Consider the following 17,255-nt stretch of genomic DNA (forward strand, 5'->3'; position numbering starts at 1 on the left):
TGCAAAATAAGTACTTACTACAAATGAATATAGTACAGTAGTGTTCTATTTATTTGCTAATATTCATTCCAAATTACCTTCATAACAAAAAAAAGTGAGGTAGTCAGCATAATTTCCTGTAACTATAATTTTATGAACCAAAAGAAAGAAGCTTATTTATTGTAATTTGAATTATGTACATACCTTTATAAGCACTGACTTATGTGAACCTTAAAGGGATAAAGGAATGTTTAATAAACTGATTTCAGTAGAATGCAATAGCCTGTTGTAATTAGTGTTCTCAAATAAGGATTTCATTCTTTGAAAAACAACATTCATTCCTTTCTAACTTTATGAGGTTGCTACCATTATGAATGTGGTAATATTTACTGTACATCTTTTATTTATATGTTGAACTTTTTGTACTGCAACTTCATTTCAAACTATGGGTGAAACTTTGGATCTGATGTGTAAGGCAGTGAATGCTTTATACTGTTTTTCATGTCATTAAGTGAATTTTCAGTCACAGATTCTAATTCTTCGTAGTATTTGAAATAAGGTATGAAAACATGAGCTGAGTTTAGGGTATGTTAGCATTGATAAGATACAGAAACATATGAATAATATACGTATTTTTGCAAGTACTTGACTATAGGTAGAATGATTGGTGATTTTGAACCAATCCCCTGAAGTCCTGACCCAGTAAATCATTAAAATAAAACAGTGTCCTGCTGTTACAGTACAGCATTTGGTAATGACATTGATGTTTAAATTGGTTTGTTAAATTTTGGAGCATTAGATACTTCAGCACTTTTCTTATTATGTCTTTTACCATAGCACAAACTAAGCTTTAGGAGTAATCCCGCACAATTCTGTGATAAATTGCTGCCCAATTCTTAATACACAGTTTGTCTGAAAAGAAGTGCTAAGAATAAAAATGGTAAAATGATTTCTGTTTTTTTTTTTTTTTTTTTGGAGGCTTGTTGACAAAAATGGTTAGTACTGATTTTACTCTAATAGCTATCAAATATGTAATGATTAAAATGTTTTTATTCAATTGATCTATACTTGTATTTCATTTAGTGAACTCAGATTTCTGAACCAGAAATATTTTTTTTCTTGTTTATTCATGTATATGCTTAAGGCCAAGATTCGTTTTCACAAGCAAACTAGCCAAAAGGACTGCAGAAATATGTTAGTTGCAAACGTTTTGTACCTGTCATGCAGGTGCCAAAAAACTTTAAGCAAAATAATGCAACAGCTTAATCTGTGCATGCTGTGTATTAAGGACTGGCTCAAGTGACTTAAAAATATCATCTGTGACACTGAAAATATGTTTTCATTTTCAAAAATTGTTAGAAATATTTAAAATGTTGCCTGAGATGTTTGTGAAAATGTCTTTTCAGTTGTCTGAATGTCTAGAGCACGTTAATCATTACTCATTGTGATGCAAGATTGTTAGTTATTGGGCTTCCTGGTTTGCAGAAACTTAAATGTCAGCTCTGTTAAATCTATACATTAGAAAATTTGCCCTCCCATTTCCATCCAGGGTTAGCACCTCAGGGCTTTTTAATACTGCCCTTTGAAATTTCAACCAAATGCCCATTTTTATTTTGAAGTTAACTACATGTGGGGTATATTTTGCACACACAGGCACCCTCCAGCTGTTAGAGAGCCTGCCCAGGTCCCGCCTACCCCCAAGAGAGCATAGAGGTGCCACTCGCCCCACAACCTGTGGAAGCCAAGGAGGGGGAGTACTCCTGGAGGGACATTCCATTACTGGAGGGGGAAATAAGGGGTTCAGGATAATCCAACCCCCCCCCTCCCCACACACACACACACCTATGCTGGAGGGCACAGCTGCTGACCCAAACAGACCTCCAACTCTAGTTCCTGCAGAAAGTCTTAGCCATGCACAGAGACTTGCTGCAGGAGCTCACAGCCCAATGTGAAATACTAGTCCTGATTGTAACAGAGCTCAGGTTGTTCCATCAGGTGTGACACCAGCCTCAATAAGGACAATAACCATTGTGTATATAGTTTTTCAAGTTTATTTGTTAGTGTTCAGTTTTTTTGCATACAATGTCTGTCTCTCCACTCTGTAAAAAAAAAAAGTGTTGATTTCCTGATATGCAAGGCTGACAGGTGCTGTTTTGCCAACACTACTAGGCAAACCATGGGAAAGGGAGACAGCAGAAATGGGGGGGGGGGGGGGGGGGGGGGGGGGGGGGGGGGAAGAAGAGTGACATGGAAAGAAGTGTCCAAAGGGCCCACAGTGTCCACAATCAAAGCAGCTCCCCCTGAATGTCAAGTGCACAACCACAACCATAGTTGCTTGTTGGATAACTGGATCCTCTTCTGCACCCTGCCTTTCCCCAATACTTTCTAACATTTATGTATCACTGGTCTCCCATTTCAAATATCTTAGCAGTCATACTAGACCAGGAACTCTCTTACTCCCCAAATTGCTTCTCTTGCCTGGACCTGTTTCCTCACTCTACGACAGTGTCTGTCAGAACCTACTTAGAAAAGAGACTTCTCTATGCCTGCTTCATCCCTTACCTCAACTATTGTAATTCTATCTATTCAGGACTACTGCAATATGCTATCCACCATCTCAGATTTTCGTACATGCCTCTAGGTTTGATCATATATTATGTCCCTCTTTATTCAATTATACTGGCTACCAATATGTTCGTATTCACTACAAAATACTAATTTTGTCTCTCAAGATTTTTTACTCAGGTTGCTCGTCCTACCTTGCTGCTTCCTTGGTTTCATACACTCCTTCCAGAGTCCTCCGCTTGCGTCATAACAGTTGTCTTAGAATCCCATCCTTAAAAGAGTCCCACCTGGACTCCACATGATCTTGTGCCTTTTTCTGGCAGACCCCTTCATTGTTGAACTCTTTACCTGCTTTAATCTGTGGGGGGGGGGGGGGGGGGGTGGCATACAGGACTGCAATCTCCCTTCTCCCAGAACATGGCTGTAGGGCATCTGGGAGTGGGGCCATTCCCTTAGCTGAATCATGAAGCCAGATAGTGTCCTGACAGGTCCTGGGGCCTGGCCGGTCCCTCAATTGGCGAGGAGATGGCCAAGACACATCTCTGAGAGACATGTGCAGGGAATGTGGCCAGTGCATGCACCTGTCTCTGTGACAGATTCCTGGGCTCGCTTCTGTAAATATTTTAAATTACTTAGACCTTGCTAGTTCCCAAACTGTTTTACACAGCCTGAGTACAAAGACTCTCCACAAACAGAAGGACACTGGGACTCTGTAAATATGAGAAAGTAGTTCTCCAAAAGTTTATTAGTTACTTACCAAAAGATTAACACAACATCATTACAGAGCATTTCTGAGACATTCTTTTCTCAGATTGGGAGAGCAGAGCTCTGTGCCACATCAGGTGCCGTCACCATTTAGTATAGTCTCTCCCTCAATACCTTAGCTACCAGCCTTTAATTACACTTCTTCTATCATTGATCCCTATTAGCAATTCATTTTCTCACCAGCAATCTTTGCACATTATCAGCTAGTGACTTTTAGACATCAACATCTTTGATTGCCATGACTTCACGTGTCTCCAAGTTTCCCTTCAGCTCCCTTGGATGTTCTTATTTTACTTTCGTCTGACCTACTGTTATCTGCCTTTTCCCAAAACATCTTTGCTCATAACCTCTTTGTATTGTCTTGTTATTGTCTGTCCACCTGTTGCTTTGAGAACAGATTCCGTCTTCCTCTGTCAGCTTCTCAGTTGCTTTATTCAGCATCTTGCTGCAGTGACATTATGTGAGTCAGACATGGTCTTTGATTTTTGGAGGCCTAGTTCTCAGCTGTAAGCCTGCTTTGACCTGGGTTTCACTGTAGGCAACTGATAGCATTTTTCTACACTTCTCATCCAACTGATGGGCCGTTCTGCCCCCAGGACCTGGCAGGACAATGTCTGGTCTCTGGACTCAGCTTAGGAAGGGCCCCACTTCCAGATGCCCTACAACCACGAACTTGCCCAGTGTTTCTCTGGGGATTAGGAGAAGGCTTTGAAGGTGAAATGAACAAAGAAAATAATCCCCTAATGTAGCTACAGTTACCTAGATATGAGAATACAAAACAAGTCACAGAAACTGCATTGTAGGTTGTAGTATGGGCCAGACTGGCTACCTACATCACCATTGCACCCTGTAGCCATCTATCGCCTGGGGTTTCACAATCTGGATACCCTAAGTTCCCTGTTTTGTTTGATATCTTTGAAAGATACCTTGTTCCGATCCATGCGCTTTTGAACGACTATCGGCCGTCTTCCCCCCCCCCCCCCCCCCCCCCCAGATTCTAGTTTAAAAGCTATTCTATCTCCTTTTTAAATACCAATACCAGCAGTCTGGTCCCACCCTGGTTAAAGTAGAGCCCATCATTCTGGAATAGGCTCCCTCTTCCCCAGAGAGTTGCCCAGTTCCTTACAAATCTAAAACCCTCCTCCCTGCACCATTGCCTTTTCCACACATTGAGACTCTGGAGCTCTGCCTATTTCTTGGACACTCTGAATGGAATTGGGAGCACTTCAGAATATGCTACCCTAGAGGTTCTGGATTTGAGCTTAAGAGCCTAAATTTGACTTCCAGAACCTTTCTCCCACATTTTCCTATGCCATTGGTACCCACATGTACCAAGACAGTCAGCTCCTGTCATCTGCAAATTTAATCACCTCACTCGTTCCGATTTCCAGATCATTTATAAATATGTTAAATAGCACTGGTCCCAGTACAGATCCCTGTGGCTCTCCACTATTCACCTTCCTCCATTGAGAAAAATGGCTTTTTAACCCTACCCTCTCCAATAACCAATTCTTAATCCATAGAAGGACTTTGCTTCCTATCCCATAACTCCTTAATTTTCTCAGGAGTCTCACAATGAGGTACTTTGTCAAAAGCTTTCTGAAAATCTAGATACACTACATCAACCTGCTTACCTTTATCGATATGTTTATTCATGCCTTCAAAGAAATTAAGTTTTATTGGCGAGGCAAGACCTCCTTTGACTGCATCCATGCTGACTCTGTCCCATTAAACCATGTTTGTTTACGTGTTCTATAATTTTATTTTATTATAATATTTTCCACTATTTTGCACAGCACTGAATTCAAGCTTAGCGATCTGTAGTTTCCTATATCATCCCAGAACCGTTTTTAAAAATTGTCGTTATATTGGCGTGCCTCCAATTTTCAGGCACAATGGATGATTTTAACGACAGTTTAGAAATCGCTAGCAGCAAAGCAGTAATTTCAGGTTTGAGTTCTTTAAATACCTTGGGTTGTATGCCATCTGGCCCAGGTGATGTATCGCTCTTTAACTTGTCAGTATATCTTTCAAGATCACTGAGAGTTCTTTCACTTCCTCTGCATTGTCATCCCTGAAAGCCATTTCCAGTATAGGTAGATCTCTTTCATCTTGTTCCGTAAAGACAGAAGCAGAGAATTCATTCAATCTCTCTGCTATGGCCTTGTCCTCCCTTTTCCTCCTTCCTGATCTAATGGTCCCACAGATTCCCTCGCAGGCTTCCGGCTTCTGATATGCCTGAAATAAAGTATTACTATGAATTTTTGTCTCTTTTAGCCGCCTTTATCAATTCTTTTCATCTGGCTTGACAATGTTTGTTACTTCTTATTTTCTTCATTCTGATCCTTTTTCCATTTTTTGAAGGATGTTCTTTTGACTCTAATAGCCTCTTTCACCTCACTTTTTAAACATGCTGGCTGTCATTTGCTCTTTTTCCCCCTGTTTGTTAATACGTGGAATACATCTAGTCTGGGCTTCCACGATGGTATTTTTATGTTTCAACGTTTTTATTAATGACAGTATGTAATACACACCTTCGCATTTGGAATAAACAACATCCAATTAAAACAAAAATACACATTTTAGACCAAACAATACATAATGATGGTATTTTTAAACAATGTCCACACCTGATTTAAAGTTCTAACCTTTGTGGCCGATCCTTTCAGGTTCTTTTTAACCATTTTCCTCTTTGATTGCGTCCCCAGATTAATCCAGAGACTTGTGGGTTATGTCCCTCAACCAGTAGGTGGAGATAGAGTACATAAGTAATGCCATACTGGGAAAAGATCAAGGGTCCATCGAGCCCAGCATCTTGTCCACGACAGCGGCCAATCCAGGCCAAGGGCACCTGGCAAGCTTCCCAACGTACAAACATTCTATACATGTTGTTCCTGGGATTTTGGATTTTTCCAAGTCCGTTTAGTAGCGGTTTATGGACTTGTCCTTTAGGAAACCGTCCAACCCCTTTTTAAACTCTGCTAAGCTAGCCGCCTTCACCACATTTTCCGGCAATGAATTCTAGAGTTTAATTACACGTTGGGTGAAGAAAAAATTTCTCCGATTTGTTTTAAATTTACTACACTGTAGTTTAATCACATGCCCCCTAGTCCTAGTATTTTTGGAAAGCGTGAACAGACGCTTCACATCCAGCTGTTCCACTCCACTCATTATTTTATATACCTCTATCATGTCTCCCCTCAGCCGTCTCTTCTCCAAGCTGAATAGCCCTAGCTTCCTTAATCTTTCTTCATAGGGAAGTCGTCCTATCCCTGCTATCATTTTAGTCGCCCTTCGCTGCACCTTTTCCAATTCTACTATATCTTTCTTGAGATGCGGCGACCAGAATTGAACACAATACTCAAGGTGCGGTCGCACCATGGAGCGATACAACGGCATTATAACATCCTCACACCTGTTTTCCATACCTTTCCTAATAATACCCAACATTCTATTCGCTTTCCTAGCCGCAGCAGCACACTGAGCAGAAGGTTTCAGTGTGTTATCGACGACGACACCCAGATCCCTTTCTTGGTCCGTAACTCCTAACGTGGAACCTTGCATGACGTAGCTATAATTCGGGTTCTTTTTTCCCACATGCATCACCTTGCACTTGCTCACATTAAATGTCATCTGCCATTTAGCCGCCCAGTCTCCTAGTCTCGTAAGGTCCTCTTGTAATTTTTCACAATCCTGTCGCGAGTTAACGACTTTGAATAACTTTGTGTCAGCAAATTTAATTACCTCGCTAGTTACTCCCATCTCTAAATCATTTATAAATATATTAAAAAGCAGCGGTCCTAGCACAGACCCCTGAGGAACCCCACTAACTACCCTTCTCCATTGTGAATACTGCCCATTTAACCCCACTCTCTGTTTCCTATCCTTCAACCAGTTTTTAATCCAGAATAGGACATTTCCTCCTATCCCATGACCCTCCAATTTCCTCTGTAGCCTTTCATGAGGTACCTTGTCAAACGCCTTTTGAAAATCCAGATACACAATATCAACCCGCTCCCCTTTGTCCACATGTTTGTTTACTCCTTCAAAGAATTGAAGTAAATTGGTCAGGCAAGATTTCCCCACACAAAAGCCGTGCTGACCTGGTCTCAGTAATCCATGTCCTCGGATGTGCTCTGTAATTTTGTTTTTAATAATAGCCTCTACCATTTTCCCCGGCACCGACGTTAGACTCACCGGTCTATAATTTCCCGGATCTCCCCTGGAGCCTTTTTTAAAAATGGGCGTTACATTGGCCACCCTCCAATCTTCCGGTACCATGCTCGATTTTAACGATAAGTTGCATATCACTAGCAGTAGCTCCGCAAGCTCATTTTTCAGTTCTATCAGTACTCTAGGATGAATACCATCCGGTCCAGGAGATTTGCTACTCTTCAGTTTGCCCCATTACGTCCTCCAGGTTTACCGTGAAGTCAGTAAGTTTCTCCGACTCGTCCACTTGAAATACCATTTCCGACACCGAGGTTTGCTATAAGTGGTCATGTGCAGCCAGCTTAACCTCAGTATTCTCTCTTTCTAGCAGGTGGAGGGTCATATCTGTTCAGCTCTACTATGATCTGGCTCCTATCCCGTTCCCTCGGGTGCTGTTGAGACTTTTGTGGGGTTGAGGTGTCATGTAGCGCTTTCTGGGGTACAACTGGTGGGGTCAGGTCCCTCCCCTTTTGTGGGGTTGAGCTGTCGTGTAGCGCTTTCTGGGATGCACCTGGTGGGACCAGGTCCCTCCCCTCCTCCCAGCCATTGCCTTTAGGGGGGCTTTATGTCAGTGCCGTTGGAGGCAGTGAAGTGCTGCTTGCACTGCGGTGCCCGACGAGCAGTGTTTGGTTCCTGTGAGGCATGTACAGGGCCCCCGAGCAAGCAGCATGCGGACCTGCCAGATGGGGCATTGGTGGGGGAAGCTTCCGAGATGGCCGAATCTCCGTTGGTGAGAAAACCACTTCAGAACGCGGCGTGCACCTCAGCCGGCGCCAATTTTTCCTCCGGTTCGCAGCTGCTTAGTACTGCGGTGGCAGGACCACAGCTTGTCCTTTACTTCAGGCATGGCAGAGGTAGGAGTTTCTGGCACTTCCTCAACAGTTACCTTCTCTCCGGAGTTTGTGCTGCTTATGCACAAGGCCTTTTTGTTAAAAGCAGCAGGGGAGACATCTACAAACGCCATGTTATCTGGCCAGCATAGCCCCCGGCCTAATTTGCCTCAGAGTCTCCCTTAGAGGCCACATTTGGAGCTCACAGGGGCTGAAGATGAGTTGCCTGGCCTGTCTGATTTAGATGAGGCCCATTTGTCAGGAGACTCCCTTCACGCTCCTTCGGAGGCACTGGAGAAGGGGGAGCTTCCACCGGGAGATGGGGATGACCCTACGGTGGCACGGCTTTTCCGTAAGGAGGAGCTCCCTTTACCGATTATTCGGGCGTTGGAAGTCTTGAATATTTCCCCTCCGGAGTCCGCGCCTCCCTTGGAGGCTGCACCCTCCATTATGTCGAGTACCAGAATCCCCTCCGACTCATTTCATATCCATGAGGCCATGAAAGTCCTCATTAAAGCTCCCTGAGGTCAACAGGGAAACAGAGGGGCTCAATGATGGGACCCTGGCCCATTCCCTTCCATCTGTAGGAGGACGGCTGTCTCTTTTTTGGGAGGAGTGGGCCAGGGTTACTTCAGTTGAATGGGTCTGAGACATTATTCAAGAGGGCTACAAGCTTGAGTTCGCCCGTCCGTTGGCAGATTGTTTCCTGGAGTCTCCCTGCAAGGCTGCTCTAAAGCTAGCAGTGGTTCAAGAGACGCTTGCTGATCTACTGCGCCTGGGGCAGTCATTCCCATCCCTTCTGCCGAAGTCGGCCAGGGTTGCTACTCTATATACTTTGTAGTTCCCAAAAAAGGTGGCTCTTTCTGCCCTGTTCTCGATCTCAAGGCTGTCAACAGGGCTCTATGGGTGCGGCATTTCCGGATGGAAACTCTACGTTCTGTTTTGGTGGCGGTACAGCCAGGGGAGTTTGCAACTGCCCTCGACCTCAAAGAAGCCTATTTGCATATTCCCATTTGGCTGCCTCATGAATGCTTTCTTCGCTTTGCGGTTCTGGGTCAGCATTACCAGTTCCAGGTCATGCTTTTAGATCTGGCCATGGTGCCTCACACCTTCTCAGACGTTATGGTGGTAGTCGCAGCCTTTTTGCTGGCCAGGGGTGTTCAGGTGCACCTGTATCTGGATGACTTGCATGTCCGCGCTCTGTCCAGGGAAGAGTGTGCCTGGGCTACGGACATGGTCCTTTGTCTGATGGGTTCACTAGGTTGGGTGGTCAACCTACAGAAGTGCCTTCTCACTCTGATGCAGACCATAGAATACCTGGGGGTTCTGTTCGACACCCGAGAGGGCAGAGTTTTCCTTCCAGAGGCGTGCCAGCTGAGGTTACAGGGTCAGCTTTCCTCCCTCCTGCCTGATCTGACACCAAAGGCCTGGGACTATGTGCAGCTCCTGGGGGAGGGGGGGGGGTCGATGGGTGCGACTTTGGATGGCTACCGTGGGCCAGAGGACTATGTGATTCGGATTCCTTGGATGGCACGTGCTCGCTTTGCCATGCACTGCTACTATCGAAGAATCTGCAGTGACAGCTGTTGGTCACCACCCGCCAATCTCGCGACACCGGATTGGCGGGTGGTGATGACAGTGCCAGCCTTTCGTGCTGGGGGACTCACTGCCTTGGCCAGACGGCTCAGGGCATCTGCTCTCTGCTGGAGTCAGCATTTCCGATCAATCCCCTGGAGTTACGGGCGATCCGCCTAGGGCTACGGGCCTTCGAGGTCCTGATCCAGAATCAGTCGGTCCCGGTTCTTTGCGACAATGTGACAGCGGTAGCCTATGTCAACCGTCAGGGGGATACCAGAAGCACACAGCTTGCAAAAGAAGCCTCTCTCTTTTTGTCTTTGGGCGGAGAAGCATTTCTCACTCTTGTTGGCGGCTCACATCTCGGGAATCCTGAATGTGCAGTCAGATTTCCTCAGCCGGAACCAGCTTAATTCGGGGCAGTGGGAGCTCTTCCGGTCAGCTTTCGAGCAGATCACGACCTGTTGGGGGGTTCCGGTGATTGATCTGATGGCACGCTTCTCAAACTCCAAAGTGTCCCACTTCTTCAGCAGGGGCAGAGAGTTCAGCTCCGAAGGCGTGGATTCTGTGCTTCAGCCATAGCTGGAGGCACTTCTTCATGTTTTTCCTGTGGCCCATGATAGGCCGAGTGGTCGGCCGGATTGCATGGCATCCGGGAGCGGTGATTCTGGTGACCCTGGATTCGCCCAGGTGGCCCTGGTACGCGGATCTCATTCGTCTTCTAATAGACAATCCGTTACCCTTGTCGAACCATCACGACCTACTGGTTCAGGTTCCCATAGTCATCGAGAATCCTGCCCCCTTTTGCTTAAGGTTTGGCTCTTGAGTGGGCACGCCTCAGATGTAAAGGCTATCCCGAGAGCCTGATTGCTATGATGTTGCAGGCGCACAAGCACTTCACTTCTTGAGCCTGTGCACGAGTCTCGATAAGGCGCTTTCCTTGAACTCTCTGAAAGTGCAGGTTGCAGCCTTGGCATGTTTTCGAGGCCACCTCTGCGGTCACTCTCTGGCTTCTCATCCAGACATGGTTTGTTTTCTCTATGACTTTGACCATATTAGGCCGCCACAGGCTCAGGTGTTGCCTGAATAGAGCTTGATCCTGGTTCTGCGAGCAATACAGCATCCTCCTTTTGAACCCCTGGGTAAAGTGTCCGTGAAGGATCTTACTCTGAAGATGGTCTTCCTGGTGGTTATGGCGTCCATTAGAAGAGTGTCAGAGCTCCAGTCACTGTCGTACAGGGATCTTTTCCTACATTTTTCTGGAGCAGGGGTTTCTATTTGGACAGTCCCTTCCTTTTTGCCGAAGGTGGTGACTCGATTTCATGTTAACCAGATGGTGGTTTTACCAGCCTTTCAGCAAGAGGACTACCCTAATGAATACCAAGTTTTACAGTGTTTGAATGTGAAGCGAGTTCTGATTCGCTATTTGGAAGCCACTAACTCCTTCCATCGATCGGACCATCTATTTGTGCTGTTTGCCAGTCACAAGAAAAGTGAAATGGCCTTCAAGGCCACGTTGGCCTATTGGCTTCTGGAGGCGATTGTTTCAGCTTACCTGTCCATGGAGAAGACGCCTCCTCTACAGGTGTGCATGTACTGTACAAGAGCACAAGCTACTTCCGTTGCGGAGTATCGGCTGGTGCCGTTAGAAGATATTTGCAGAGCAGCTACTTGGGCGTCCGTGCACATGTTTTCCAAGCATTACTGACTGGATGTTGCAGCGCGTCAGGACGCAACCTTCAGATCCTCAGTGTTGACCTCTGGAGGAGATCGGTCCCGCCCTACTTGAGGACTGCTTTGGTACATCCCACAAGTCTCTGGATTGATTGGGGGATGCAATGGAAGGTAACATTAGTTCTTACCTGACACATTTTCTTCAAGTCAGCAGCTTTGGAGGGCTTTCCTTTAAAGGCATGTGTCTTCAGGCCCCTGCCACGGTAGACTGCACTCAGAGAGGCAGGAGAGTGTGGTATTTGTCAAGGATGAATTCTTAGTTACTGCTTTGGTATCGTTCAAACTGAGGTTAAGCTGGATGCACATGACCACTTATAGCAAACCTCTGAGCTCTCTCTATTTCCACCTTCTGGTTGAGGGGAGATATGATAGAGGTCTATAAAATAATGAGTGGAGTGGAACGGGTAGATGTGAAGCGTCTGTTTATGTTTTCCAAAAATACTAGGACTAGGGGGCATGCGATGAAGCTACAATGTAGTAAATTTAAAACGAATTGGAGAAAATGTTTCTTCACTCAACGTGTAATTAAACTCTGGAATTCGTTACCAGAGAATAGTAACATAGTAGATGACGGCAGAAAAAGATCTGCACGGTCCATCTAGTCTGCCCAACAAGATAAGCTCATATGTGCTACTTTTTGTGTATTCTTTACCTTGATTTGTATCTTACCATTTTCAGGGCACAGACCGTAGAAGTCTTGCCCAGCACTAGCCCCGCCTCCCAATCTTGGCTAAGCTTCTGAGGATCCATTCTGAGGATCCATGTGGTAAAGGCGGTTAGCTTAGCGGAGTTTAAAAAATGTTTGGACGGCTTCCTAAAGAAAAAGTCCATAGACCATTATTAAAATGGCCTTGGGGAAAATCCACTATTTCTGGGATTAGCAGTATAGAATGTTTTGTACTTTTTTGGGATCTTACCAGGTATTTGTGACCCGGATTGGCCACTGTTGGAAACAGGATGCTGGGCTTGATGGACCTTTGGTCTTTCCCAGTGTGGCAATACTTATGTACTTATAACCCACAAGTCTCTGGATTGATCTGATGGGACTAATGGGAAGAAAATTATCAGGTAAGTGCCCTTTCGAATATTAAAAGCTGCTACAGTAGATTTCCTTAGTGATTTCACTCTAGATATCACCTAAAATTTGATCATGATATGATTACTGTTTCCCAGCAGATTCAATACCATTACCTCTCATCCAAAATAATTCCCCCCTCTTGTTGGTTTGTGGACCAGTTGCTCCAAGAAGCAGTCATTTATTACATCTAGAAATTTTACCTTCCTAGCACTCCCTGATGTAGCATTTATCCAGTCAATATTAGGGAAATTGAAGTCACCCATTAATATAGTGTTGCCCAATTTCCAAGCATTCTTAATTTCTGTAAAATTTTTCATCTCTGTTCGTTCTGTCCTTGCTGTAGGAAAATTTCAATTGCTGGAATATCTCATGGGGTATTCTCAGGCTCATTATTGCAAAGTGGAAACAATCCTGCACTACCAAGACATTGCCTCGAACAGGATGTTCCTCCAAAGTCAATGTATGTGGTCTAAGGAAACTTCTGACAAAGGGTGCTGTAAAGTCTTAGCTGATATAGAGGAATTTCAAGAGCCATGTTACATTTGTATCTCACCTATGATCATCTCCAACAAAAAAAGTTTTAGGGCTGCCATCCATACTTCACATCATTCTATTGCAGTGATGGCGAACCTTTCAGAGGCCGAGTGCCCAAACAGCAACCCAAAATCTAATTATCGCAAAGTGCCAACAGGGCAATTTAACCTGAAAAACAGGTGCCAGTACTCATTATGGGTGGGGTCACCACATATGACCCCACCCCTATGATAGCCACACCCCTTACACCAGCCATGGCGCATATAAACAGACATCATTGAAAATATTATACTAGTATAGGAGAAAAAAATAACATGATTCTTTTTATTATAAATCATTTTTGTAAGCTGTTACAGCTCCAGTATACACAGTGCAAAATAAGATAGCAGATGTAAATTCTCAAATTGGACATATTCCAAACACTAAAATGAAAATAAAATGATTTTTTCTACCTTTGTTGTCTGGTGATTTTGTTTTTCTATCCATATTGGTCCTAGTCTGTGATTCTGCTGCTCTCTGTTCTCTTAACTCCATTTCCAGGGCTTCCTTTCCATTTATTTCTTTACTTTCCTCCTTTCTTCTTCATTTCTTGCCCTCCATCCATGTCCAGCAACCCTCGTCTCCCCTCCAGCCACCCTCGTCTCCCCTCCAGCCACCCATATCCAGCCACCCTCCTCTCCCAGCACCAGGCCTCCCTCCAACCAAGCACCAGGCCTCCCTCCCTCCCTCCCACCAAACACCCAGCATCAGTCCTCCCTCCCTCCCTCCCTCCCAGCACCAAGCATCAGGCCTCCCTCCCTCCCTCCCACCCAGCACCAGGCATCTCTCCCACCCTCCCACCATCAGGCAACCCTCCCACCCAGCATTAACCCAACTTCCCATCCAGCATCAGGCCTCCCTCCCTCCCACCAAGCACCAGCCCGCCCTCCCTCCGAGCACCAGGGCCCCCCTCCTCCGAAATTTAAAAGGCATACCTGGTCGGGGTTAAGGTAGCGTTGAGAGCGAAAAGTGTGTTGTTTGCTCGGCGCGCCTTCGGCCTTCCCTTCTGTCTCTCAAGCTCTGGTCCCGCCCTTGCGGAAACAGGAAATGAGGGTGGGACCAGAGCTTGAGAGACAGATGGGAAGGCCAAAGAGGCGCCGAGCAAACAACTCACGTTTTGCTGCTGCTGCCGACACCGCCTTAACCCCGACCAGGTATGCCTTTTAAATTTCGGAGGAGGGGGGCCCTGGTGCTCGGAGGGAGGGCGGGTGGGCGGCCTGGTGCTCGGTGGGAGGGAGGGCGGACGGACCAGCGACGGCGCGCGTGTCAATAGAGAGGGCTCTGCGTGCCCCCTCTGGCACACGTGCCATAGGTTCGCCATCACTGCTCTATTGCAAGGGTTCTCAACCAGTCCTCAGGATACATCCAGCCAGTAAGGTTTTCAGAATATCCGCAATATAAATCGATGAGATAAAATGTGCATGGTATCTCCATTGTATGTAAATCTATCACATGCATATTCATTCTGGATCTCCTGACAACTGGATTAGATTGAGAACCTCTGCCCTACTGGCTGGACAATATGGACCCAATATTCAGAGTAGTTTAAGCAGGCAGGAGCCTCTCCTGCATGCTTAAATCACCTGTCACTGTCTAAATAGGGATATTCAGTGGCACTTAACCAGAGAGTGCTGCTGAATTTCCCCAAAAACCAACTGTCTGAAAAGTAGGCAGGTAGGGCAGGACTGTGGTTGGAGAAGCTGCGTGTTATGTGGATTCTGGCGATATTCAGCGCAATCACATGCATCGTTGTTCTAATTTAACACAGTGAGTGATGCGGGTGCCAGCACTGAATATTGGCTGGCACCCGCATAACTCCAGATTTCCTTAAAAAATGCCTCTGATCCCTTCCTAGCCCCCCAAAAGCACCACCTATTCTTCCTATGTCTTCCTCCTAGCCGGCCAGACCCAGTGACCCATCCTTCTACCCCCCTGCCCCTGGAAGCCCTTCCCATTAACTCCCTTGAGGTATAGGTAGCCCCCCCCCGCGGGCCTACATTTGGTGCCTGGTAGTCCTGTTGGCATGGAGCAGAACCCCCCTCATACCTGCTTCTTGTAGCTTCCAGGCCAAAATGGCTACTGTGACCTCATGCAGCTACTCGTGGTATTAAACAAGTACCACGAGAGGTCATGGCAAACATTTTGGTCCAGCGCCACAAGGGGCAGGCTCTTCTCCTGCCTTCAAATACCACTGCTGGACCACCAGATCTAGAGGTAGGTCTGGGGGAGGGCCTATCTGCACAGCAGGGGGGTGCTTGTGGGTGAGGGTTGTCCTTTCAGGGGACGGAGGGACCGGTTGCTGCTAGGCTGTGGGGAGGGAAGCGGGGACATTGTTGGGGAGCAGGGAAGTGGATTGGGGCATTTTTTATTTATATATATATAAATTAAATATTATAAATATTTATAATATAAATATTATAAATTAAATATATATATTAAAGCCAACCAAAGTTGTGTGTCCTGGCTGAATATCATTCGGGCCTACGTAAGTTGAGGGTGGCCAGGCCGCCAAAATTATCCCCTGATATTCAGTGCCTGTGCCGGACATGGCACAACACTAAATATCTGGTGATAGTTTAGCCGGCGACGATCAGAATTTTAAAAAATGCTGACTTCTGCCAGCTGAGTATCGGAGGGGTGGTGGAGGCAGAATGTCTTTGAGAGAGTTCTTTTGGTTAAGCTCCTTATTCATACTCTTCTCAGTTCATATTGAACTGATGCCTTGTTCCCTTCTGGATTGCTTCAAAGAGAATGACATATTGGACTAAGTGGATTTATCTTCTCATTCTCCACTAGAGTGGTTGATACTTATTGTGGAAAACAAGAAGACAAGTAGGGGTTAGACCAATTATATATCCAAACTGTGAGTTTATTGAGAAATGTCAAAAACTAAAAACAGACTCGATGCAGTTCTGCATTTTGGAGCCTATGGCGCCTGCTTTAGGAGTCACAGATTCTACTCTTAGCCAGTGATGGTGACAAAAAAAATTAGGCTAAGACATCAAAAAGTAACAGCATAAGAAGCAAAGTGAAACATAAAAATGCCAAACTATGGAATGGTATCTCAGGTACAGTAGAAAGCTTAGGTAAATATAATTTATTAACACAATCACAGAATCTTCAAGCAATTGCAATAGCTCCTTCATATAAATTTTAAAAATCTCTAGTGGAGCCAAAAAATGTGTACAAGGAAAATTAAGCAGTCTCAGATTATGAGCTCTGGATACATTTTTGAGCAACTCCATTTATAAATGCAAAGCTAAACTGGCCTTAAGTGAAGCTGTAATAGTTGTCTGAGACATAGAAACATATGAATCCACCTTATCCAAACACTTCTCCAAATTAGTAATCTTTGTGCCCTGGTCTTTAAACTTTTCCTCTGCTTCCTTGGTAAAATTACTAAGTATTGCAAGTTGTCCTGCAAAGTTCTCAACTCTTCTAATAACGGTCAAATTATTTTTTCAAAGATGTGTCTTACCATTCGGATGAAACAGAAGTAGAAACTACTTTCAGAGAAATCAGTGATGGCGTTTTCACTAAAGACAACCGAAATACAGAAGAACAGCAACCCTTGTAGCCGTACAAACAAAACAGTCACAACAAGGCGACAGAAAAAAGGGGGAGGGACAGCAGATGATGTAAAAAAGTTCCACTTTATTGAACATCCAGGACTCGACACAAGCCGTGTTTCGGCCAACTTGGGCCTTCCTCAGGAGTCACTCAAATTGGATGTATATTGATCCAACTTGAAAATTGTTATGTTCAATGTCTAATTAAAAGGTAAGTCCTTATAAACTGTATGCAGAAGTACCTCAAAAAACCTCATCCAAGTCCAAGCGTTTTTTGAGGTACTTCTGCATACAGTTTATAAGGACTTACCTTTTAATTAGACATTGAACATAACAATTTTCTAGTTGGATCAATATACATCCAATTTGAGTGAC

The 17,255-nt window shown here is 45.1% G+C and overlaps 1 protein-coding gene across 1 annotated transcript in view; it reads left to right on the forward strand.

Moving 5' to 3' along the window:
* MPP7 (membrane palmitoylated protein 7) overlaps positions 1-17,255 on the forward strand; it is a 517,419-nt gene that overhangs the window by 217,846 nt on the left and 282,318 nt on the right. The window lies entirely within an intron of this gene.

This window comes from Microcaecilia unicolor, chromosome 1, assembly GCF_901765095.1.
Source record: "Microcaecilia unicolor chromosome 1, aMicUni1.1, whole genome shotgun sequence".
Taxonomy (NCBI): domain Eukaryota; kingdom Metazoa; phylum Chordata; class Amphibia; order Gymnophiona; family Siphonopidae; genus Microcaecilia; species Microcaecilia unicolor.